Genomic DNA, 26776 nt, shown 5'->3' on the forward strand with positions numbered 1-26776 from the left:
TCTATAATCTGACCTCCACCCTTACCTATCTACTGAGATTACGCTTTTAAAAAGGAAAGCTTTCCTTCTATCACCACATCCTTCCCTCAGCTTTGTGTACCGATTCTGAGCACTCCTGCTGGGAAAGTGTCCCTTCCCTAGGGTGGCCCTGCAATGCCTTGTGCTCCCCCTGCCCCGTGACCTGTGACTTCTCCACCCAAGCCTCTCTCAGCCCGCAGCCTTCCTCTCTGTACTGGGAGGTCCCCTGCCTTCGTGACTTTAGCCTTAATTAATGCGGCTGCTTTTCACATCTTGATTCTGCATCTAATCTCTTCTAAGTATAAAATCTTGTATCCCTAAATTCCTTCCAGACATTTCATTTACTGTCCTGATGCTCAAGATGCCTCTCTTTTCTAAATTTTTTACATTCATCTCTTCCATCACCTCCTGGGTCATTTAGGTTCAAAAATCTCAATTTAGTAATGGTCCCTCCCACTTTCTTACTCTTCTCCCCCTTGGCTCCTATCAAGTTGGTTCAGCCTTCACAACATCTCTGCCCCCTCCAGTTGCTGTTACTCTGGTTTAGGATCTCTCACTCTGGACCAGTGTGCCAGGCTCTGCTATTGGCCTCTTTCATTTCTCAGCCATCTTGCCTACTATTCCAGAAGTTCCCGCCCCCGTCCCGGGATATGATGGAGGGCTCTCGAAAAAGAGTGTGAATTTTGGAATCAGACAAACCAGAATCTGAACCCCAACTCCACTCATACTGACTGGGGAATGTCAGTTTCCTCAACTGCTGTGAAAGTTGGAATTTAGTATTAAGGGAAACGATATTAATAAAGTTACCTTCCATACTAAAAAAAATTTTTTTAACAGATGAATAAGCAGTTTCAGAGCAGTTAAGTAACTTTCTCAAGGTCACAGTTTATAAAGCAGAGCATAGCCTACCTATAAAGAGATTTTCACACATCTCACAGGTCAAAGAGAATATTAGCCTTTAATTGCCTTATATTAATGAGTCCATATTCCCAACATCTAGAAGCAAATTCTGGACTCATCTGGTTCTTCAGTATCCAAGAGAAGACACTGACTGTGACAGGGCTGGAGCAGGTCAACACTGATGTCAGGGGCCGAGACTGGGGGTAGAAGACCAGGCTGTGTGGGGTTAGTGTGGAGGCCAGCACGTGGACACTGGGAGGAGGGCACGGTGAGGGGAGAGGAGATCATGACCAAAGGACCCCTGCCCAGCACAACTGTCACTGGAAAATGAGAAAGGATATGGAGCTCATTGTATATTTTTATGATGTTCAGTAAATTTAATCCTTTTCTGCCTAGGGCGATTCACTCTTTATAGGGGTCCTAGGGATTTGGCCAATTGTGAGAATGTCTGGAGATATTAAAGCTCATTTTATGAGGTTGGCAGCCATTACTTTCAAACCATAAATTTCATCCTTTAAAACAATGAGAATGACTGCTTTGAAAAAGTCCATTTGATGGTGGAAAGTACAGTCATAGAAAACACAAGACAAAACTCAGGATCCCCACCTCTGTCTCAGGCCTGGCTGGGACTTGGGTCAGCTGTCCGGGCCATGTGAGGGGCTGGACCTCCCCCGCCCCCGGCTACTCCCCCCACCCCCCGAGCCAGGAAAACACCCAGGAGCGTGTACTCAGAAAGAAGGGGGAGCAAAGGAAGGGGAAGGCCCTTCAGTCCACGACAACCTCCCCTGGCTTGGCTGCCTGGGGTCGTGTGTCTGGTTTCTTCAACATGGCGGCAGCGTGGCCTCAACTTGCTTCTCCCCTCCTGTGTCCGGGAGCTGTGTCTTCTCCCTTTGCTCACGTCCCTAGAGCAATGGCTTGAGGGAGCCATTCCCTCAGAACTCCGCGAATAAAAGCGTTTTGTGGTGAGTTCTGTTTTGGAAAGGATGCATGTTATTCTCTCCTTCTGGAGGTTCAGTGACCACCAGCAGTTGGAATTAACTCTTCTTTAGCGAATAGCCTTCAGGGCCAGGTGACAGTTCTTGGGGTGTTCCCAGGGCCCAAGTCATGCTCTGTAGGAGTTACAGAAACTCTCACCTCTCTGCAGATTTCCACCTTGTCCGTGCTTTTTGGTGGTTGCTCCCTGGCGAGCTGGCAGGCACACTGTGGAAGAGAGGGCAGAGTCTCCTTCCAACCTGCTCACAACCAAGAGCTCCTGGTTGTTCATTTCTGAAACCCCCTTAAGTGATTTGCTTCCCCATTCACTCCTCTCTCTGACAGAAGGAGGAAATCCACTTTTCTGCGCTGATGGATACTCTGTTGTTAGTTTAAAACGTAAAGTACGGTTTAGGGATGGAAAAACTTGAAGCTGTGTACTGGGGAGCAGCTTGCGTTGTTATGGCAACTAAAGCCATCAGCTGGCGTGCACTGGGCATGGGGAGCAGGGGTGGGGCTAAGCTCAGGAGCATCACGGGGAGTCCCACCCATGGCCATTACCAGAGGTCAAAGGCCACAGATAAAATCCAGGGCAGTGGGTTCACAGGGGGAAACTTGTGCCTCTGGGTGGGCATCCCACAGGTGTTATTACAAGGGCAGTGAAGACAGTAATTTTATGAAAAATCAGCCTTCCGTCCAGACCGTTTCTAACAGCTTGACCATTCTCAACCCTCCAGATTGAGGATATTTGCTTTAGGTAACTAAAGCAAACTTCTGTTGGGCAGAAGTCACAGCAGTCAACATTTATTAGACTCTCACTGTGTGCGGATGTGTCCATCTCCCCACTTCATACTCGTGGCACCACTGGGACTTGTGGCAGCAGAGTATTTTTATGCTCATTTTACAGATGAGGAAAGTGAGGCTTAGCAGGGCCGGGTCACATCCTCCGTGAAGCTGGGTAGGAAGCCCAGGCTCCCACTCCGTGTGTTCCACTTCAGGGTACAGCTTGGAGTCTTCTTGGAAACCTCCTCACATTCCAGGCAGAAATTCAAGGACCAGAGAAATAAGAACCTAAAAAAAAATCACATCTATATTTGAAAGTTTGTTGCTTCATGTGCCGTCCACTTGGAGAGGGTCTGGGTCTCTTCTCAGCAGGGAGTGCACAGGTAGAGCCTTCTCTCCACAGGGCTCCCTCCTGTGGGACATGGAGTCTGACTGTGAACCTGGACAGGATTCAAGATCCTTTGGGGCCTCGCCTTGAAGCATGAGCCCAGGGCTTGGGGGAAAAGGGCTGTGAGGCTCCCCAAAGGAGGGTCCTCCCTGGCCCTTTAAAAACACGATTTCTTCTCTCCAACTCTACCTTCTCCTAGAGATATAGTGAGAGAAATTCTTAGGGAATCTCAGAGAAATTTGGCTGGCTTTGATGTAAAATATGTGGAAGGAGACAGACCACTGTTGCCAGAACTTAAACCTTAGGTGTCGCTGCCCTGTTTTCGAGGCATTGCTGGCTCCTGACCCCAGCAGCAAGTTGCATGCCAGCCACAGGGGCAGCCCTGATGATTTACTCCAGCTGTCCCTCTCTGGAGAAGAGAGATTCTCAAAAACTTGTCTCCGAAATGTTTCTATTAGTTGAATAATTTGTGTATTTAACGGCATATAACATTTTAAAAATCTCATAAAAGATTAAAAATTATATTTTAAAATTTTCTATTTGAAGAAAAACTACAGGCACACCTTGGAGATATTACAGGCTTGGTTCCACACCACCACAATAATGCAACTATTGCAATAAAGCAAGTCACACAATTTTTTTGGTTTCCCAGTGTGCAAAAAGTTATGATTACACTACACTGTAGTCTATTAAGTGTGCAATAGCATTGTCTAAAAAAATGTACATATCTTAATTTTAAAATACTTTATTGCTAAAAAATGGGGACTATCATCTGACAGCACAGGGTTGCCACAAACCTTCAATTTGTAAAACAAAAATACCTGTGAAGCACAATAAAGTGAAACCTAATAAAATGAAGGTGTGCCTGTAAAACAGCATATTGCAAAGACAGACGAGTGCAAGGTTTTCCTGGCCGAGACTGGGAACTGCCAGCTGTTGGGTCTGGATTCATTCCCTAAGCCGTACCCACAGCCAGCTTCCCAGGGCTGCAGCCTGGGCGGTCACGTGGGGCCTGCGCTCAGGACCCTGGACTTGGTACAATGCTCTTTTGCTGCTGTCTTGAAATTGCGAACACTCTTTAACCAAGAGGGCCCCACATCTTCATTTTGCACTGCGCCCCTAATTATGTGGCCGGGCCTGCCTCACTGGTTCCTCATCCACGCAGAATGAGGTGTGCGCCTATAAGCTCTCAGGCCCGGCCCCGCACCCCTCCCAGGCCTCCATCTGTTCTCTGCTCGGAGGTCAGGGTGGCTCTTCCCAGCCTCAGGCCCCTCAGCGCTCCCCGCACAGGCTCTCGCTTTGCTGGGCTGACCCTGACCTGGGAGGCCTCCCTCACCTCCTCAGGTGTCCGCTCCTGCCTCGTCCCTCGTCAAGCATCCCCCCTGCCTGCCACTGGTCCAGCTCGAGTGCTCACATCTCTGTGCCATCATCCACTACACCCACTGCGTTACACTCACATCCTGCGTGTCTGCCCCTTCCACCCCGTGAGCCCCTCCAGGAGGGCACTGGGCCCAGCCCTTCCCACTCCAAATGTCAGATGTAATGTCGGATGAATTGTTCAATGGATGACCCTCAAGTTGCCTGGCAACAGGGTCTCTGGGACCAAGGTGGAGGGCTGTGCACAGTCTCGACTTGCTCCCTGTCTCCAGATCCTGGGCACCAGCACTCCCATCACCTCCTCGAACAGCCCAAGTCTATGTTCAGACCTCCTAGTACCCCCACCTGACTTGTCCCTCACCCTCCAAGGCTCCTTTCATGGCCAGTAGAAAGATAGATGTCTCCTCTCCTGGAGCACAGGCATGGGGCACCATGCCGGGAGAATACAGCACCCAAGCACTGGCTGCCCCTTCTCCCTGTGTGTTCCAGCCTCTGCCCCAATGACCAGTGCTATTCCCTGTGTCCATTAGCATGACCAAGGTAAAGCAGTGTTCCCAAGGTCACACAGCCAGCAAGGGGCTGAGACGGGACTTAAGCCAGGCTGAGTGATTCTAGAACCTGTGTGCTAAACCACTGTTTTCTACGTAAGCACTGTTTCTTCATCAAAAACAGCCTAAATAAACTTTGCTTTTTCACCAGGTTTCTGGGAAGGTCAAATGAGTTAATATATGCAAAAGCACTTTATAAGTTAAAAGTGCTATGCTTCCTGGTTTAATACCACCACCCCCAACTCACTCACCCCTCTTCATCCTCAAATTCTTTAGTCAACAGTTGGTTTTGTTGTCTTGATCTGGGGCAGGAACAATTTCTGAAAAGCAAAGTTACTGCCATGTGCAAGGTCAAAGCTCTTTAGGTGGCTGCATTTCAGGTTGGTGTGGTGATGGGAAGAGAGAAGGCTGATATCAGGATGTCTGATTTCTAATCTTGGCAATGTCATTGTCCTTATTTTCCACCTTTAAAGGTGGGCACCATCCTTTCATTCTTGAACACTCTACTATAACCAGGCTCTGCCAGACACTGGGGCAAAGGAAAGAAGTTTCAATTCTGCCCTTCAAGAGGTTCAGCATAGCCTTTCTGGCAACATTTGGACTGTGGTAGACCATACAGTTGTTTGCAATTATTTGCTGCCCTTCTTCTGAGAGTTTTTTTTCTCTCTACATCATTGACATTGGCTTGGGCGGATGGCTTCCACTGGCCAATGAGATGTGAGTGAAAGTGGCATTTGCCACTTGTGAGTCATTGCCTGTCTCCACCAGTCCTCTGGATCTTTTTTCTCTGCCACGAGACCAACTTGTTCCAGAGAGGGCTGCACCCTCAGCCTTGGTGCTAGAATGGAAGAAAACCTGCAATTGACTTGTAGAAGGTGTGAAATGTGAGCAAGAAACATGTTGTTGTATGACACAGATTTGGGGGGACATTTGTTATGCAGCGTAACCTAGAAAAAGCTGAGTGATACAAAAGGAAAGAAGTGGCCTTTACTCTTCTGTTTCTTTGTTTCATCAGTTTGGTGATAAGAACAGTAATTCTTGTTCACTAAATTAATAGATTTTATGTATCTCAAAAACTTATTTCATCCATTTCTTGTCTTTAGAGCCTTGGAGTCCAGGCAGCCAGGGGTCCAGGCAATCGGGACAGGCCAAATCCACAGAACTTCACTACCCACTTCTCTATGGCCTTGGTGGCCCTTGGGTCCCAGGCTTCAATGTTTCTTTGCCACTGTTTCTGGTGAGTGGTTGGTCTTTGTGTCAAAATTGCCCTGAGCTGCTTCCCTGCCCATGAGTGTAAGGCGGGATCCTGGGGTTATTTGGCATTCGTGTTGGGTCAGGACTTTACTTTGGAAAGAAACTCCCTATTAGACAGTCCTGAACTGGGTGCAGAAGATGGAACTGCCTGTTTACTTTCCTGGGCCCCCTCTCAGAGAGCACCTGAGTCCCTTCTCTGTTTCATCTTCCTGTTTCTTTTGTTTGCTCATGGTTACTTTTTTTCTTTCCCATTGGATGGAACTGAAGGGACAGAGCCAGTTCCTTCAGAGTGTCAAACCTGGAAGACAGACAAACTTTTCTGGCACTGATGCTGAGTGCCTCTCACAGACTAACTTCCTGTATGATGACACTAGCCAAGGCCCGCCCTGCCTCCTGCCTTGCTTCCCTCTTTTCCTCCTTCCTTCCCTCTATCCTTCCCTCCTTTAATTCCTTCATCTTTTCTTTCATTTCTTTCTTCCAGCAAATAGTTATTGAGTCCCTATGATGTTGCAAGTCACTGCACCGGGCACTGGAGAGACTTCAGTGAATAAAACAGATCAAGAAGCTCCTCTCAACATCTGGGGGAATGTATAGGGTGAGTGGGCAGGGAGGACAACCCAACCTGTCATTCTTTTATAGAGAAAGCTGCAGTATTGCTGTAATCTGATTATTTTTTCAGTTATTCTAAATGCAGACCTGTGGGTAGAGATGAGATGGACAGATAAGGAGATGAAGGAAGAACTGGTAACAGAAGGTCACTAGCAGTTTCTCCTGGAAAAATCTCTCTGTAGGTTTATCAGGCTGGGCCTTGGTGTCTCCTAAAGATTGGACTTAGGATGAGGATAAAAGATCATTAAGTCCAGTGCTCCCCAGAATTTCCACCAAGTGGCCCTAGGGGCAGAGCACCGTGAATCACTGTCCCTGAAGGAGACAAACTTACCGTGAAGCTGCCAGATTTACGAGAAATTTTTCTGAAATATCTTTTGTGACTTAAAAATGAATGTAATTTTTTTGCTTGCTTTTCATAACATAGCTGTTTGGTTTCATATAAAAATTACCCTCCCAAGACCACATATTATATGATTCCACTTACATGAAATGCCCAGAATAGGCAAATCTGTGGCGACAGAAAGTGGGTTAGGGGTTGCCTAGGGCTGCCAGGGCTGGGGGAGATGGGAGGAAATGGCTGAAGGGTACAGGACTTCTTTTTGGGGTGATGGAAATGCTCTAAAATTGATTGTGTGATGGTTGTACAATCCATCAATATACTAAAAACCATTGAATTGTGTGCTTTAAATGGCTGGATTGTATGTGATATGAATTATATCACATAAAGCTCTTAAAAAAATAAAAAATTGTCCCTCACCATCTTCATGTAAAGTTGGCATTCCGGGAAGACAAGAAACTTGTAGCTTTTCACCAGTGGGCAAGCTGGGGTTAAGTGCACCCATTTGAGAAGTGAGATTCTGGTCCAACAGCATCAGTTTACAGATTTATAGAAGCCTGAGGAGGAGACATGACTTGCCCAAGGCCCCCAGAGTAGGGAGCAGAGCCAGGTTTCCGGAGTCCAAGTCTGGGACCACGGGGTAAGCCTCCAAATGTACTTTGCACTGAACTTCGCATTCATCTTGTTTCACTTCCCTACATCATTTACTTCCACGTCAGTTCAGCCACACGTGTTTCCCGGTCCATGTCATTAGCCCTCTTCTCTTGGCTTTCTCTGGCTTTCCACGTCCTGATGTTCCCCAAATAAGTGGCTATGCCTGTGGATCACTCACACCCACCTTCCTCAGGGGCTGGATGGGAGCGTCGGGTGGAGGAGGGGCCCCAGCCATTCTTGCCTTGGAGAAGCTGAGGGGAGTAAGATCCACTATCTGTGTAACCATGGAAGAACCAATGGTACCTGGATGGAATCTCAGCCAGGACACTTTCATCCTAACCTGCCTGGCATTGGGCAAGCTGTGAATGTGAGCTGCTCTGATCAGATGTGAGGAGGGACCGTGTGGTAACCTGCAGCCCCCGTGGCCCAGCCCTCTCCAGATCACCCCACGCCCAGGGACCCACGTGCGTGTCCAGAGCAAGGCCCCCCTCTGTCAAGCTGGACCTTTTCGGGGAGGGGCAGCTCAGAGGGTCTCTGTAACCTTGGGGCTTCCCTTCTGTGTGTTTCTTGTATCCATTCTTTCATGAGATCTTTACAAAGGTCTTGTGGGGTGGGCAAGGCAGATATTATTTGCCTTAATTTTTCAGATGTGGAAACCAAGGCTCAAGAATGCACATTATTTGCCCAAGGTTTTTAAGCCAACAAATGGAGGAGCTGGGTCTGCTCCGGACTTCTAGGCCAGGCTATTCCACCATACCCTGAACCCAGATTAGCAGCAGCCATGGGGAATAGTGCACAAGACAGCCCATGGCCTCAAAGGACAGCGTGAGCCTTAATCATCAAGCATTTGAAGACCACCTCCAGAACAGCTTCGTTTTAAATCCATGCCCAGGGTTGAAATTAGATAGAAAAGACGTGAGAGACAGAAGTACCCAGAAGTATTTCCTAATAACTACCTCTCCCCTCCTCCGTTTCATGAATGCGACAGTTTGGGGGAATAAGCAGTCGTAGGCAGAGATGACAGTGTGAGATATTTCACCGAGGAGGGGTTTAACCACCATTTGTTCAGCAGAGGAGAGACTGACGCTGGAGATGACTCTAACAGGGAACTAGTCCTTACAGAGCCCAGTGAAGGAAACTTAGGAAGTTTGGGGTCTGGAATTCTGGGGCCAGGCTGTCACACTCTCCCTGCCAGGTGGGATACCCCCTCCCCCCAATTGGAGTTCCAATGTTTTACTATCTTTTAATTAGATTCATAAGGTTGAAAATTATCTGATTATCCAGTCCAGAATTTTTCAAGCACTTTAAAAAAGCCTTAGAATTCTTTTTTCCCAAAATAAATAAAAATTCATAAATCTGAGAAAAGCAGAGCTGAAAAACAGAAGCATCTTGGAGGGTGAGCTACCTCTAGCCCCATCCTCTAATAGTTCTGGTCGCCCTTCAGAATTCTAGAATTCCTCTGAAAACTACTGATTTAATCTCTTGTTTCACATATGGGGAGACTATCAGTAAATATAATAGTAGTCATCATGGTTATATTTTATTGAGTCTTACTGTGTACTCATCTTTTTATTCTCCCAATGGCCCCACAAGACAGGTGTTATTTTCTGAAATTATCAGAAAAGGAACTTGAGGCTCAGGACAGTTAGGCAAGTTGCTTGGAGTCACCCAGAGAATGCATGGGGGACAGGAGACTTATGTCCAGGACTGCCTGGCTGCAAAGCCAGCACTGGGCCAAGTCCTCAAAAACACAGATTTCCCACTAGACCCAGACTCTATAGGAACAAGACCTTAATGGAGACTTGACGTAGATTTGTTTTTCTACCCCCCAAAGCGCCAGCTTTCGTGATACCTACTTTCAACAGTGGAAGGGCCCTGATTAGTGATCTTAGATGGGGTACGTGGCTTTTGGTGTCCTAAAGGAAGTATTGGCAGTTTGTCAGTGACTGAAAGTCAGACCAAGTTCCAAAAGTCACCTTGAAGCTGGGGCAGTAGGGGTGAGCTGCCTCCATCCCTGACACAGAATCATGTTGTCACTTGGAATGACTCCTACCTGGCAGTTGGCATTTGCACAAGGAACTTGGCATTGCAGAAGGCTAAGAACTTTGGAAGCATCTGGTCCAATGTCCTCATTTTACAGATTTAAAAACTGGGAGATGGAGTGGCAAAAAAGGAAGAGGAGGAGGAAGAGGAAAAGGAGATGGTCCAGGGAAGCCAGAGCCCCCAGCAATATGGCTGTCATGGGCTAAGAGCACCTGCATACGGGGAGAGCGCCAGTAACAGCAGCCGTGGCTCTTCCATCCAACAATTACTGAATGAGAACCTATCACGTGCCAGGCACTGTTCCAGGGTATGGGATACATGTCTGAAGAAACATAGAGACCCCTGCCCTCGTGGAGCTCCCAGCCCAGTGGGTAAGCCAGACGCTGTAAAGTCATCGCAATGGTGGCCTTCAGAGTGTGTTGACCATGCAACCCAGGAGTACAAAGTGTTTGATACTGTTCCTCCTCTGTAAGTTTATATACTTATAAATTATATACATGTGCATTTATACTATTCTATATTATGTGCATTTAAATCTATCCCCAAATAGAAAAATTTAAAGAATGAATTTGAATAGATACATAGAAGTTCTAGTATTTTTTTCCCTCTCCCCAGTTGAATTGTAATAGAATAGATTTGGAGCATTCACTTTGGAGAATTCTGGACCAGCCGCCCTATAAGCTGGGAAAGTTAGAAATTCTGAGCTCAATTTTTAGGTTCTATTTATTCTGAGTTGCAGCCCTCTCTTACAATATCAGTACTTCATTCAACTTTTTAAAAAAATTGTGGCAAAATGTACATAACACAAAATGTACCATCTTAACCATTTTTACGTGTATAGTTCAGTGGCATTAAGCACATTCACACTGTTGTGCGACCATCACCACCATCCATCTCTAGAACCTTTTCATCTCCCCAAATTGAAACTCCACACCCATTAAGTATAACTCTCCATCCCCCGGGGGCCCTGGTACTCACCATTCTACTTTCTGCCTCCGTAAATTTGATGACCCTAGGTCAATAATTATTTTTAAGCTCCTATGATGACTCAAGAGGTAGTTTGGCACGTGGGATTCAGTGGTGAGCAAAGCAAATGAGGTGTCCGCCCTCCAACCTCCAATAAAGTCTGCTTTAACTAACCTAACCTAGTACTGCTTTAGATCGGTGTCTTTGGCAAGGCCAGAAGGTGGGCTGTATCTAAGCATGTGGCCCACTGTGGTAGACAGGGCAGGTGAGCTAAGAAGGGGTGGGAGTGGTGAGGCTGGAATTGAGTGAGATGTGACAGTTGACCACCTGATAAAAGAGAAATACCTTCCCAAGGAATTCCTAAAAAATTGGGGGAGAGGTGGGGCTTCCTGTGCTGTGTAGGTTGAGGTTTGTATTTATCTTAATTGAATAACACAGGAAAGGTAATCCCAAAAGGCTGGTGGACATGAGAACATTCAGGTGTCATTTACTATCAGTAACCTTCAAATGACTCAGGCTTCAGGGCTTGGGAGGATCAGGTTTCCAGGAGAGAGACCGGAGAGGGATGCGGGCTATCCTCCCAGGGTGAAGCTTGGCTGGGTGGCTGAAAGCCTCCCATACTCTGCCCCTCTGCCTGCCTTTACCTTAGGATAAAATCATACATTTCCAATTACAGGGCTGGTCAAAAATCAATACAAAGTTGGGAGAGAACAGATCATTTTTCTTACGGAAGTAACCGTTTTCATTAATTTTTCATTAGTGCTGCCTTTGTTTTGCTATCCATCACTGGTGGAGCCCTAGCCTGCATTTCAGCCAGTGTGCATGTTTCTTGGATTCAGGAGATAGTGGTTGATAAAGGGAGCAGGTTCCTGCCAGGATTACTGCCTGTGGAACCGGTTTACGTGACTATTCTAAGACCATTATGTTGGTTAAAATGTGCTTAAAAATACCAGGTTTCCACTCAGCAAAACTCAGTCCTAACTCTATCGTGGACATTCTGTCTATAGAATAAGGTTCAGCCTCTGTTGCATTTATTTTCAGGGGTGTATTTGTCAGTCTGTTCGTGGGCACTTTTGGCATTGATTGATGTGATGGGTCCATTTGGCTGGTGCACTTGGCTAAGGGCTGCCTTTGGGGCCTGGGGTCTTGGGTGGGGAGGGGGGAGGGCAGGGTCCTGTGTCTTTGCACATGGGCTTCCCCGGGCTTTCAATGCAGTTATTTTATTCTTCAACTCCTCCCTCATTTCCCCTAACCTCAGCCCGCCCCATCCTCTCAGAAACTTAAATATCTTCTCTATGAAGCCTTTGCAACCCAGCACCTTAGCAGAATTGCTTGACCAGTAAATCTTATCCCCTCTCCTCTTAATGCTTTTCACACTACAGTGCGTTGTCTATTCCCGTGGGCCTCCCCTAACCAGCCTTGCGTTACCCGAGGACAGGGGCAGTGGCTTTTTATTTTTGGATTTTCAGCACCTAAGAGCACCTGGCCAATGGGAGGTGATTAATGAATGTTTATTAAATGAAAGAAATGACGGGAAGTCCTTCCTTGCTGTGTGTAAGCCAGGGTCAGAGCCCTCATTAGCAGTGGAGGTGAGGTAAGCCCTACACTCCCCCAATTGACTTATCCTATTGATGCTTAAAGAACTAAATGCTAATCCCAGCTCTGGCTAATTAGCTGTGGAACCATGAATAAGTCACTAACACTGGGTCCTTATCTATAAAGAGAGGATTCTCTTCCAGCCCTAACATCCTTAACCCCAAGAACCTCTGCCCTTGGAAAAGGATTCTCCCTGTGCTCACTCGTGCAGCTGAACGACACATAAGCCTCGGTTGCCAATCCCCCAGCTGGCCCCTGCCCAGGCCCTGGGCTGGCTCGTTCTCCTTCTCAGCCCTTAGTGGCTTGTCTGGAGCTAAGCCTGCATCTCTGGTTGTGAACCCAGCTCCGCAGCCTGCTCCCCAGCTTTGCTTCATCAATTAGCTCTGGACCTTTTCCTATTTTCTAAAATGTATTTCAATATGACTAGATTTGGGATGACCACCCTCGCAAGAAACATTTTCATTACCCCAGAGAGTTCCTTCGAGCCCCTTTCTAGCCACTAGCCCTCACCCCTTTGCCTCCACCCTAGAGGTGACCACTATTCTAACTTCTATCACTGGAAACTAGTTTTGCCAGTTCTGGAACTTCACATACATGGAACCATACAGTATGTATTCCTTTGGTTGCTCGATTTTTCATTCAACATAACTTTTTTTGAGATTCATTTGTGTTGTTGCATGTACCCGTAGTTCATTCTTTTTGACTACTATATTTTGTTGTTGGAATAAATCACAATTTGTTTACCAACTCTCTCATTAGAAGACATTTGGATTGTTTCTGGTTTTGGACTTCTTCTGTTTTTAACTTCTTTTACATTTAGCTGTTTTCCCTTAATTCCTAAATGTAATACAATCATTTTAAAAAATTCACTCCCACTTACTTGTGACCTTGAGCAGGTTACTTAGGTTCTCTGAGCTACAGTTTCCTTCCTTATCTGTAAAATGGGATAATAATAGTATCTTTTTTATAAGATTTTTTTTCAGGTATTGTTTCGGGCAATAGTATCTTTTTCATAAAATTGTTTTGGGTATTTTTTTTTCCTTTCAAGGGTAAAAATTTTATTTTTGAGGAACTTCATACTGTACATTTTCAAAGAAAGTCACATAAGAAAGGAAAAAATGTTATCCTCCCCTCACCCTAGAAATAAATAAGAAGGGTATAAAATTTATTTTAAAATCATGATACTTGGAAGATTAGTACAGAATCTAAAATGAAGAAAAAAGGGGAAAAAAGCATTTACTATATATTTCAGATTTCTTTGGTTGGGGTTCTTCCTTTGTGGTAATAATATTTCTTCTTTCAATTCATATTACCAAAACAGTAAAAACCAGGAAAAATATATTTCATATATTCTTATGAATATATACCCAAGTTATAATTATTAGGTTTATATACTGAAGCACTTAGGATACTGCCTGGAATATAATAAGCACTGTATACGTGTTTGCTATTATTATATTATTAGTGAACTGTTGTGAGGATTAAGTGGGTCATACTCTCTTCATAGAAACACATCTGTGATGCAAGAGTTACGCAAGGAGCATGGATTTTGAGCCTCATTCTTATCACTTACATCCCTTCTCATAAATATCATGTAAGATGTAAGCTCACTTGTAACCCTGGTATTAATTTTTTTTCACTGCAGGAATACGAGATGACATGCATAGATATGGTTCTCAAATATTCCAGCTGAAAAAATAGTAACACCCCAACCCGCTGAGCCTGTACCCTTTGCAAATACATCATTAGGAATTGCTGGTGTAGAAAATATTTCTCATAATTCTTGGTCTACAGAATGTAGAAAACAATAATTATATCAACTGGCTCGTGTTAAGGCACGCCGTTTTAATAAAGTAAAAAGTTCAAAAAAGAAGAGGATCTGCGTATTTCACTCTGCCTTTTCCTTCTGGCTGCTGCCCTGGCTCTCTTTTCTTTCACAAGTTCTTAAAAAGAATAATGGACAGGGCTTCCCTGGTGGTGCAGTGGTTGAGAGTCTGCCTGCCAATGCAGGGGACGTGGGTTCGTGCCCCAGTCCGGGAAGATCCCACATGCCGCGGAGCGGCTGGGTCCGTGAGCCATGGCTGCTGAGCCTGCGCGTCCAGAGCCTGTGCTCCGCGACGGGAGAGGCCACAACAGTGAGAGGCCCGTGTACCGCAAAAAAAAAAAAAAAAAAAAAAAGAAGAAGAATGGACAATCACTGTCTTTACTTCCTCACCTCTGATTCCCTTCTCAGCCTGCCATGGTCTGGTTCTGGATCCCAGCGCTCCGCAATGGCTTTCTCTAGGGTCAGCAATGGCCTTGCAGTTGCCATAGCTGCTGGACCTCGCTCCGGCACTGGACATGCTCATTCTTTCTTTGAAATTCTTCCTCCACCCCAATTTCCCACCCCATCGTACACTGGTTTTCATTTTTCCTCTTGACTGTTCCTTCTGGGTCCTCTCCATGTGGGGACCACGCCCCCTCTCTACGCTCTCCCTGGGCATTGCGGGCGCTTTCTTGGCAGTCACCACGCCAAAGCCACGTGTTTAAGTGCAGCTCCTCCCCCTAGAGCCTACCCCTCCTGCCCCGAGTCTGGACATCTGGTTGCCCACAGACACCTCCCTGCCACATGCTCGAAACCAAACCCGACTGAGTGTCCTCTTTACCTGCCCTGCAAATGCAAGCTTCTGCCTGGCCTCCGTTGCCTCTTTCTCTTAAGGGCTCCCCAACCCTTAAGAGCCTGAGGTAGAAACTTTGGAATCATTCTTGATTCTTTTCTCTCCTTCACCACCCACATCTAATTGCTCATCAAGTTCTGTTGTTTCTACCTTGGAAATAGCTCATGAATTCACCCCCTCTTCTACCTTCCAGTTGCTTTCATTTATCATAGCTCCACGAGACAGCTGGAATAATCTCCCAGTTGATTTCTCAGTCCCTGTCTGTTTCACTTCCTTCTCCATTCTGCCACCAGAATTTTATTTCTTAAAAATAAATCTAGTTGCATCACTCTTGGGCTTTAAAACGTCACTGATTCCTTGTTGCCTATGGCTGGTTCCCACACAGGGTGCCTGGCCCCAGGGTCACCTGGAGATAGATTCCTGGGGGCCCAGCCCAGGAATTCTGAGTCATTAGGTGAGGCCTGGATACCTGCAGTAAAAAGGAGCTCCTTTCCTAACTTCCCTAGGCGGGTCTGGAAGCTGTCTTCCCCGCACCTGCTCCTGCCCCACGGGGAATGTGCTATTCTTAGTACACTGGCGTCTTGCTTGTTCAAGCCTCTGTGCTTTGCAGCCTCTCTGCTCTGCTCGGGCTGTTGTCTCTGCCTAGAACACCCTCTGCTTGCCATTCCCCTCCCTTGTTTTCCTGGTGGGCTCAACCTACAGGATTCCGTGAAGCCTTCTCTGACTTCCCTGGGATGAATGAGTTGTCCCCTCCTCCGTGTCCCCAGGGCAGCATGCACACCCCCGTCAGGGCATCTATCAACCCTGCTGCTATATGAGCAGGCCACCTGCCTCTCTTGCTGGATGCATCTTCCTCAAAGGCAGGACGCCGTCTCCTTCTGCCTGTGTCCTTGGTGCCTAGCACAGTGCCTGGCACATCAGCCCCCCTTCCGGCTTGGCCAATGAGTGAAAGAATGAACGTCCCTTCCTCCTTCCCCTTTCCTACTTCAAGCACTGCTTGTGAGATGGCAGTGCTAATAGTTAGGAAAAACCCAATGTGAGTTTGTAAGTGTTGCTTTGGTTAGGACCTCCAGTTTCTCCAAGTCCATTTTGGTAAATTTTATTTCTCTTCTCTCTTTTCTTTCAGTAGCAGAAAATTAAGGAGAGATTGAGGAGGGGCAGCTTCTCAACTCTGCCACCTACCAAGGCTGTTTGATTTGGGTATCATGAGAGAACACCCCTCCCCTGCCCATGTCACTGTAAAGAACTTCCAGCCTGAAAAGCCCCACTGAGGTGGTTTCCCTCGTTGCTGGGCGGTAACATTTATTTCTTTAGCCAGCAGGGCACTGCCTTCTGTGGCCGGGGAGGCGGTGGGGACCGGGGGGTGTGGTCTCCCAGCCTGGAGAAGGCAGCAACAGCAGTGGGGTCCGAGTCCTACTGAGGGTGACATCTGGAAAAAGAAAAGCAGTCAGGAAAGACAGCTGACCCAAAGAATACTGATTAATGGACTGACCTCATGCTGGAGAGAGAACTTGGATGGTGCTTCAGTTGGACAAGTACATCCGTGGCTTGGGGGGAAACAGGCCAGGGTCACAGGATTCTCAGACCTCAGACTGGACAGAGAGTGAAGAGCTTCCTGGAGGACAGATGCAAGACTCCCACGGTACCTGAGAGGCGGGGATGAAGGACAGACACCAATTCCACGAAAGTTCACTGGGACTAATGCCAAGTTCTTCATTTGGTTACAAACGATCAACTGCTCAAGGGATGTGGGATACCTGGCCTGATGGAAGTCAAGCTCAGGGTGGTGTCTCTTTCTTGGGCTGCACTAAGCTGGGGTTAGTGTTCACATGAAAATAGCGCTGCTGGATCTGGTGAAGACAGTATGAAGGGTGGATTCAATGACTTTCTTCAAACAGCGGAGGCCAGTGGACCAAGGTAAAGGTGATCCAGGTGACAAGAGCATGTTGCACCTGACCGTGGCGAGCTCCCCGTAACTGCGGCCACTTACACTCGTGCGGGGCTTCGCTGTTCCACATTCTCTTTCTTATTTGTTCCCCACACAGCCTTTGGGTAGAGTTGAGACAGAGGATGATGTGCTCTTGTTAGAGCCAAAGAAACGGCACGGCTAAAGAAAGAGCATTTAAGCGACCGGCCCGAGGTCACACAGCTCACAAGTGGCAGAGCTAAGACTGGAAGCCAGGTGTTCTGGTTCCCAGTCTGATGGACTCCCTGAGTTTCCCATGATAAGGTGTTGAAGGAGAGGCTGGAAGATCATGGCAGGGGTGCCACGGAGGTGAGTCCTTCTGAGCCCTGGCTCTGAGTGTCTGTGACCGCCAGGATGCCCTGTGCTGGACATCAGACTCTTCTGCAAACTGTGTTCGTCACTGTGCAGATGATGACAGGATGCAAGCAACTGACGCCCTTATGTCCCCCACCAGCCACCCGGCAAACACCAGCATGGCTGTGAGCAGAATGTTCGATGTTCGCTGCCTTTGCAGCACCATTTTCCAATGAGTTATGTCACTTATTCAAAAGTATGATGTAATGAAATAGCTCCTTCTGCCTTTTGGAATCGTGGGTCTGGTATTAGGTCTTTACTTCAAGTGTTATTACTTCCAAATTAACTGCAAAATCAAGCTTTCATTATCTGTGACTTCCTAATTGGTGGGAGTGGCAAATCAGACAGACACACTTAGCGTGGGTTAGAAAGTGCTTGGCAATATGACAGCTACATGTAACGTGTGAGCCTTGATTGGTTCCAGAATCGCAAACCAAACAAAACAGTTCTAAAATAAATTATTGGGACAATTGGGGGAATTTGAATATTGACCCTGCACGCGTGGGTGTGTGCATATGAGATATTATCCCATCAATGTTAAATTTATTGAGAGTTATGTAGGAGTATGTTCTTTTTCTTAGGCGATTACATGCTGAAGGACTTAGGGTTAGATTGTCGTGATGGTTGCAATTTATCTTCAAATGGTTCATCAAAAACCATACACACAATGAGACCAGCGGCAAGAGCAGACTTGGTAAAATGTTAACAACGGATGAATCTAAGAGGAGGGTATTATTTGTACTATTGTTTCAACTTTTCTGTAGGTTTGAATATTTTCAAATGAAAGCTGAGGCAAGGGTGGATTAATATTGAAATTAAGGCAAATTTCAAGAAATACTTTTACTGTGTTGTAAGCCTAAAAACGAAAAGCTCCGGTGGTAAGTAGGCAAGTTGGGGCAAACCATGTTACCTCTTTTCTTTTCTTAGCAGTGTAAAGCCAGTAAACTACAGAATAAAACAAAGACTGTTTTGTGTGGTAGATGAACTCATTTATCAGCTCATTCAGACTTGAGAGGCGGAGGGAAAGATCAGGCTCTTTTTTTTTTTTTTTTTTTCTGGCGGTAGGCAGGCCTCTCACTGCCGTGGCCTCTCCCGCTGCGGACCACAGGCTCCGGACGCGCAAGCCCAGCGGCCATGGCCCACGGGCCCAGCCGCTCCGCGGCACGCGGGACCCCCCCGGACCGGGGCACGAACCCGCGCCCCCACATCGGCAGGCGGACTCTCAACCACTGCGCCACCAGGGAAACCCGAGATCAGGCTCTTTAAGTCTCTTTTCTCTACTGCTATTCCATCACTCTGATTAACCCTATAGTTACTTCCTGATGCTTATAAGAAGAGGAGACAGCCCTACCTCAAACCAGTATAGCCAGGGTTCCAGCATGTTGCCGTACGTAAAGCGTCTTTGAAATACAAGCCATAATTATTTTTGTTTTTCTGGAAAACACTTTTCGTTTGAAAGATGTACAGAATTTAAGAATCTATTTTAAAAAATTAATTTTGAAAGTCAGATGAATTGCCAAAAAAAATAATGTTTAAAAAATTTTTTTTACAAAATATAAATTTTTTAACATAAAAGTATTGCTGTGAAGTGTTTGGGTTGCAAATGTGTAATTTGGAGGGTTATTAAACTTGTTAGAGATACTTTTATGGGCCCAGAAAAAATTTTACACAAGCCTCGCCCAACCTGTTTGTCAATCTGGTGTGCCTCTCGGAACTCTGAAGAGTCCATGGAACCTGGGCGTGACAGGTGGTCAGACCTGGCTGGAATCTGGGCTCCTTCATTGCTTTACTCTTTGCCTTATCCCTGTTATTTACTATAAGTGTCCTCTTACTTTTTGTCCCTGATCGATCTGGCTAGGTTTATCAATGTTATTGATTTTCTCAAAGAAAACTTTTGATTTCATTGTTTTTCTCTATTGTTTTTTCTTTCTTTTTTTTGTTGATTTTTATTCTGATCTTTATTATTTTTGCTCTTCTGCTTACTTTGGATTTCATTTGCTCTTCATTTTCTAGTTTCTTAAGGTAGAAGCTTGGGTCATTCACTGGAAACCTTTCTTCTTTTCTCATATAGATGTTTAGTGATATAATTTTCCCCCTGAGTATTCTGCATTAGCAGAATCCCACACTTTTTGATATGTTGTATTTTCATTTTCATTCAGTTCAAATACTTTCTAATTGCCTTTTTGGTTTCTTCTTTGACTCATGGGTGGTTTAGAAATGTATTATTTAGTTTTCAAATATTTGGGAATTTTCTAGAGATCTTTCCGTTATTGATTTCTAATTTAATTCCATTATGGTTAGAGAACATCCTTAGTATGACTTAACTCATTTCTGATTTATGTTGTTAGGGTTGTTCAAGTTGTCTCCATTGTTACTAATATTCGGTCTATTTTCTCTATCAGTTCTTAAAAGATTTGTGTTGAAATCTTTTGTAGTAAGTATAATTTGCCTGTATCTCTCAGCAATTCTATCATTTTTTAGTTCCTATTCTATTCTACTCTAATGCTCTGTTATGTGCCAAAAAAAAAAAAAAAAAGGCTAGAAGTATGTCCTCTTGACCTCTTTATAATTATGAAATGACCTTTTTATCCCTGGTAATATTCTCTGCTCTGAAATCTTGTTTGCCTGATATTAATACAGTAACTCTAGCTTTCTTTTGATTGGTGTTAGTGTGGTATATTTTTTTCCCATCCTTTTACTTTTAACCTATTTCTTATTGAAAGTGGGGTTTCCTGTAGGCATCATATAGGTGGGTGATGTATTTTCATCCAATCTGACATTTGTCTCTTAACTGAGGTGTTAGGCCATTTATATTTAATGTGGTTCTTGATATGGCTTAATTCTAGTTGGGTGTTCCTTTTTACTTATTCCATTGCACTTTGTTTGCTTTTCATCTTTTTTCTGACTTATTTTGGATAAAGTGAGTGTTTTTAATAATTTTATTTCATCCCTGTTGTCTTATCAGCTGTAACTCTTTGTTGCATTGATTCGTGGCTGTTTTAGTGTTTATATATAGTATCATTTTTCAGATATCACAATCTGCCTTCATGTGATATGATATCACTTGACAAGTAGTGAAGTGACATGAGAACCTTGTATTTCTCTCTTCCTTGTGCTATTGTCATACATTTTACTTCTACATATGCTATAAATTTACAATACAGTGTTGTTATTTTTCCTTTACATGGTCGATTATCTTTTTAAAATATTTAAACAATAAAAAATAAAGCCTTTTGTGTTTACCCAGGTAGTTGTCATTGCCAGTGCTCTTCATTTTTTGTATAAATGCAGGTTTCCCTCTGGTATCATTTCCCTTCTGCCTGAAGGACTTCCTTCAACATTTTTTGTAGAGAGGTGTGCTGGTGATGAATTCTTTTAGCCTTTGTATGTCTGGAAAAGTCTTTAGTTTGCCATTGTTTTTGAAAGATAGTTTTACTAGGTATAGAAATCTAGGATGACAGATTATGTCTTTCAGTACTTTAAGGATGTTACTCCAATATCTTCTGGCTTGCATTGTTTCTGACAAGAAATTTGCTATCATCCTATCTTTCTTCTTCTGTTTATAATGTATCTTCATTCTCCCCTCATGGCTGCTTTTTAGATGTTTTTCTTTATCACTGTTTTTAAGCAATTTGTTTATGATGTACCTTGGTGTGTTTTTCCTCATATTTCTTTTCCTCAGAGTTCATTGAGCTCCTTGGATCTGTGGGTTGATAGTCATCTTCAAATTTGGAAAATATTCAGCCATTGTTTCTTCAAATACTTTTCAGTTTCTTTCCCCAAACTCCTTGAGAGAGACTCCAATCACATGTATATTAGGCTGACTGAAGTTGCCCCACAGCTCAGCAATGATCTGTTCATTTTGCTTTGGAAATCTGTGTTTCATTTTACATAGTTTCTATTACTATATCTTCAAGTTCACTAATTTTTTCTTCTCTAATGTATAATCTGCTATTAATTCTATCAGGTGTATTTTCCAGGCACTGGAATTTTTATTTCTAGAAATTTGACTCTGTTCTTTTTTATATTTCCCGTGTCACCAGTTAACATGTCATTCTTCACTTTAGCTCCTTGGACATATGGAATATAGTGTAATAGCTGTTTTAATGTCTTTGTCCACTGATTCTATCATCTTTGTCATTTCTAGGTTGATTTATATAGATTGATATTTCTTCTTACTATGGGTTGAATTTTCCTGCTCTTTTGCATGCCTGGTAATTTTTTTATTAGATGCCAGATATTGTGAATTTTACCTTGTTGGCTGCTGGATATATTTGTATTCCTATAAATATTCTTGAACTTCATTTTAGCATGAGGTTGAGTTACTTGGAAATAGTTTGATCCCTTTGGGATTTGCTTTTAAGCTTTGTTAGGTGAGATCAGAGCTATGTTTAGTTTATGGCTATTCTTTTCCTACCACTAAGGCATTCTGAGTATTCTAGACAATGCCCCGTTAATTATGAGGTTTTCCAGTCTGGTGGAAATAGGAACTATTGCTGGCCCTGTGTGAGCAATAGTTTTTCTAATCCTTCTACATAGTTCTTTGTCTAACCTTGGGCAGTTTCCTCAGCCACATGCCCTGATCAGTACTCAGCTGAAGACTCCAGGAAGACCCTCTTCAGTTCTTTGGCCTTCTCTCTCTGTGTGCAGGTCTCGCCTCCCCATTACTCTGTTCTATAAACTCTAGATGTCTTGGCTTCCCTGGACTGCCAGCTCTGTCTCTCCAACTCAAGGAGACCACTGGCTTCTGCCTGAGTTACTTTTCCCCGTACCATGCCTGGGCAAATGTAGGGATCACCCTGGGGTTTTTTGTTTGTTTTTTTTTAAATTTGTTTACATTTTTGGCTGCATTGGGTCTTCGTTGCATTTGCATTTGGCTGCATTGGGTCTGCGTGTGGGCTTTCTCTAGTTGCAGCAAGCAGGGGCTACTCTTCATTGTGGTAAGCCGGCTTCTCATTGTGGTGGCTTCTCTTGTTGTGGAGCACGGGGTCTAGGCACGCGGGCTTCAGTAGTTGTGGCACGCAGGCTAGTTGTGGCTCACAGGCTCTAGAGCGCAGGCTCAGTAGCGTGGCCCACGGGCTTAGTTGCTCTGCAGCATGTGGGACCTTCCCAGACCAGGGCTTGAACCTGCATCCTCTGCACTGGCAGGCAGATTCTTAACCACTGCACCACCAGGGAAGTCTGATCACCCTGTGTGTTATCCACCTCTCAGACATCACTGTTCTCTGTTGCCTGATATCCAGTGTCTTGAAAACCACTGTTTCATATATTTGGTCCAGTTTTTTAGTTGTTTCATGTGGTAGAGTAAACCTGTTATTCCATACTGGTCAAATGTGGAAGTCCACCATAACTTTTAATTGGGCAAAATCCAAAGTACACATTTAAAAACCTACAGTGCTTGAGGGATTTAATATTACTAGTAATGGATTCCCTCTTGTATGCCTGTTCCTTTAAAAATAATTTACATTTAATCTAGTGCTTATGCGGATAAACAATCTCTCCAAGTGATGGGGTTCGTAACATGAAAACACAGACTCTGCCTTTTCTAGGAATAATAGACTTCATTTGTTTATTTCATCTGTCACAACAAATAATTTCTTTAGCACCCACTAGGTGTGACAGAAATAAGTCAGATTTCTCCCATTGACGATCTTAAGTTTGGCCATTCGATGTAGACATGTAAATAAATATTTCAGTATTATGTGATCAGCGCCATAATAAAAGTACAAATAGGATGCTTTAGGACCATAAAGAAGGGTCGCCCAGCTGAAGGGCCCATGGGAATGTGGCAATAGGTAAAGGGACTCTTCAAGAATGAGGGGAAGGTGATTAAGCAAGTAAGATGATAAATATATTTCAAAGCAGGAAGACTTAAAACAATAAGACACATGGGGGAGCTAAAAGCTCCTGTATTTATGCAGGAGATGAGGCTGAGAGTTAGGTCGAGGAGAGCCTTGTATGCCATACTAAGGAAACAAGATGATTCTGAAAGCAATGAGGAAACATTGCTAGGCTTTTAACAGGGGAGTGAGAGGCTGCAAAGTAGAAGAAGCATTTGGGGGATGACACACCCAATTCCTGGCAGAAAAACCAATTAAGATCTTATGGAAATAGTCCATGGAAGAGGAGTTGATAATATGACATTGAGAAGTGGTAGTAGGGATGGAGAGGAAGAGACTGATTTGAGAAATGTTTAGGAGATACTTTCTGTAGAACTTGGTGATCAACTAGAATGGAGAGGGCAGGAAATGGATGCCTGGTTTGGATGGAACAGAGCATCTTGAACTGAGATAAGAAATTTAAAAGGAGAAAGGACAGGGCTGGGGCTAAAATAAGTTCAGTTCTGGATAGTCAAAGGGAAACATTGTACAGACCCTACATCTGTCATTGCTATGACAGAATATATTGGAGTGATCTGATTACATCTTACTCACTTGCCTAACTAAAGTCGAATGGCAGGACCATAGCTTACTTGTCGCTGTGTCCTTGCAGCTGCCTACCCTGCCTGAAGCTCTGGAATAAGTTGGGCCTGAAGCATAGGTGATGGGGAAGCCATCAATGGATGAGATCACCCAGGGAGAGACAGGAGCCCAAGAAGAGCAGTGACACACAGAAGAAGATGTTCACACCTTGGGGTGAGAATTTGAGAAATGAGTGACCTGGCTTCACATTGCCATAGGGCTTTCCCATGGACCCCATGAAATACCACCTGCTTTGTCAGTGTTTTGGGTTTAGGTAAGTCATTTCCTTTGTATATTTTAAATATTAACACAAAAGCTTTTAGTGATTGTACGGACATATTTTGATCCATCACTTGACTATCTCTGCTTGGAAGAAAATATCTAAGGAGTGGGCAGGGGGTTGAAGGATGGTTAATGCAGACTGGACAGAGGCAAAAAGCTACAGGAAGGAAGGATGTGGGGATGTGTATGTAGTTCCCCTGACTCTGGAGCTATGAGAAATAACTCTGATTTTGCAATTATGACGCCAGTAGGGAAAAGATTATATAGGTCAATGTTCTGTTATAGAAATACATCTACTCTGCTTAAAGTAAGAGCTATAACTGAATTATTTTCATGAATACGCAACCTACTTAACAGAACTCTGAATCTTCTGGTATTTATATAAATTAAGAGACCACATATATGAGAATAAGACTATAGGACAACAGTATTTTAAATAACACAATACCATTTCAAATACAGAGCAATAACGGATGCAAAACTGAAACATTAAGGCCCACCAGCAATCCATCTCCCATCATTTTCTCTTGCCAATCCAGTTGCCCATTATTGCTGACTAATAGGAAAACCAGCGGAGGGAATTCCCTGGCGGTCCCATGGTTAGGACTCTGCGCTTTCACTGCCAAGGGCAGGGGGTTCAGTCACTGGTCAGGGAACCAAGATCCCGCAAGCCACTTGGTGTGGCCACAAAAACCAGTGGCATCAAATAGATGGCTCAAGCTGCCGATCTTTAAGTGACCCTTTTGGGCCTCCTCCGTGTCCCTACTGATCTTGCTTCTTTTCCAACTAAGGTGAGGCTTCTGTGACAAAGATTTGGTTTTCACCTTCCAGCACAGGCTTTCTGAGTCAAGTTCCAGAGCTTGAGTGGAATGCATAGCAAGCGTTGCTCTGGCTTTTGTAGTCATGTTAGTCAACAGTATAATTTCATACCTGTACTGTCTGTTCTGAATTCTGACAAGCACGATCTGATAGATTGTGAGGAGTGATGAAACACTGGGTTTCACCCTGAGACTGAGGCAGAAAGAGGAAGCTGAGGGGGTGGGGAGAGAGAGAATGAACTTGGAGTCATGGGAAGTACAGTCAGACTGAGCTCTCTGAATCTAGCATTTTTAAAGCATATGCAAAGGACTTTTGTGTTAAACTGGTTAGGGTTATAGATTCACATACCTCTTCAAACTCTGAAGGTTGAAAAATCATCATTTAAATTTCAAAGAAACTCACACAAATTAAAATATACGGGAAACGTCGGATTCCTGCACACCTGTAGTCAGCTATTTTTACACGTGGCAGATGCTGCGGTAATTCTCTCCTGTAAGGTTTCTGTTCATTCAAACCTCTGGTAGCTTGTTAAGAGGAGGTGAAGGGATTCTGTAGCTGATAGACTATTTCGGCAGGATCAGGTAGTTCTCTCCCTAATTAGGAAAGGGTGAGGGCCCTCAGGTTAAATTTCAGTTAAGTACTTCTCCACCCTCACTAACTCCATTGGAAGTATTCAATCTGGCCTTCAAATCAATGGAAGGGGCCAACTATTGTTTAACCAACATCAACGAAGTCATAAAAAGGCAAGTCACAAAAGCACCCGCAGAAGGTTCTCATCTACTATTCTTAGTCTAGGTTGAGGGACACAGTGATATCACCCAGTAATTTCCAACCTTGCCTGATCGAAATGTCACCTGTGATGGGCATTGTTAAAACACAGCTTCCCGGGCTCTTCACTTGGAGACGGAGATTCAAGACATTGGTGGGGAGATGGTGGGGGGGCTGGGGAGAGGGACTGGAAACTGTAACTTTAACAAGTGCCTTTTGTGTGTCTTAAGAGCGGGCAAGTTGGGGGAGCTGGGACATAACCAATGTAAACTTTTATTGAGAAGAGTTGCTTGATGGTTACAAAGTCAGAGAAAACACTTCTCCTCAGGGCTTAGTAACTCCTACCCTAGAGCCAGTAAGCCAGCGACACTTTTGTCTAGTGCCTTTATGACGAACTTACTGAAGTTGCCAATGACAGAGAAAAATCATTTTTGCATGAATTAGAAAACCAGAAAGAGTTGAGTCCAAGGTATTCATCAAACGTGTGTGTGTGTGTGTGTGTGTGTGTGTGTGTGTGTGTGTGTGTGAACGTGTTGCTCCAAGTGTCTTGCGGAGTTTGGCACATTTTTTTTTTTAACATATCAGTGTTCTCCTCTGTAAATTTGGGATAATAATGCCGACTTCCTTGAGTTTGTATGAGGACTGAAGAACATCTGTAAAACCCTGAGCACAGTGCCTGGCATGTAGAAAGCATGGAATGAAGGTAGCTTATAATCGCTATTGTTATTTATACACCAGGATTTAAATCTTTATGATCAAATGATATATGACTGAAAGCTTGCCTTAAATTTCCGTATTTCATAAAAGTCATGTTCTCACACAATTTAGTTCTGGTGCCATCGCTCATGAGTCTACCCAAATGGAATTCTTCTAGAATGTCTAAAACTGTTTTTATTATTTTCATAACTTTCAGAGCTACAGACTCTGCAGATGTCTTGCTTGGTCTGTACACTTGGGAAAAAAATGAGTTTATTCTAACATTCACAGCTAGAGATTTCACACAAAAATCTAGGTTTCCAGGTTT

General features: G+C 44.4%; 1 protein-coding gene across 1 annotated transcript in view; it reads left to right on the forward strand.

Moving 5' to 3' along the window:
* The window catches only part of TAF4B (TATA-box binding protein associated factor 4b), a 155344-nt gene extending 137966 nt beyond the window's left edge, over nt 1-17378 (forward strand). The window contains exon 17 of the transcript XR_004521555.2: nt 16229-17378. The gene's annotated coding sequence lies outside the window, so the exon portion shown is untranslated. The remainder of the gene's footprint in view (nt 1-16228) is intronic.
* Nucleotides 17379-26776: the final 9398 nt, after the last annotated feature.

Source organism: Tursiops truncatus, chromosome 13 (genome assembly GCF_011762595.2).
Source record: "Tursiops truncatus isolate mTurTru1 chromosome 13, mTurTru1.mat.Y, whole genome shotgun sequence".
Classification (NCBI taxonomy): Eukaryota; Metazoa; Chordata; class Mammalia; order Artiodactyla; family Delphinidae; genus Tursiops; species Tursiops truncatus.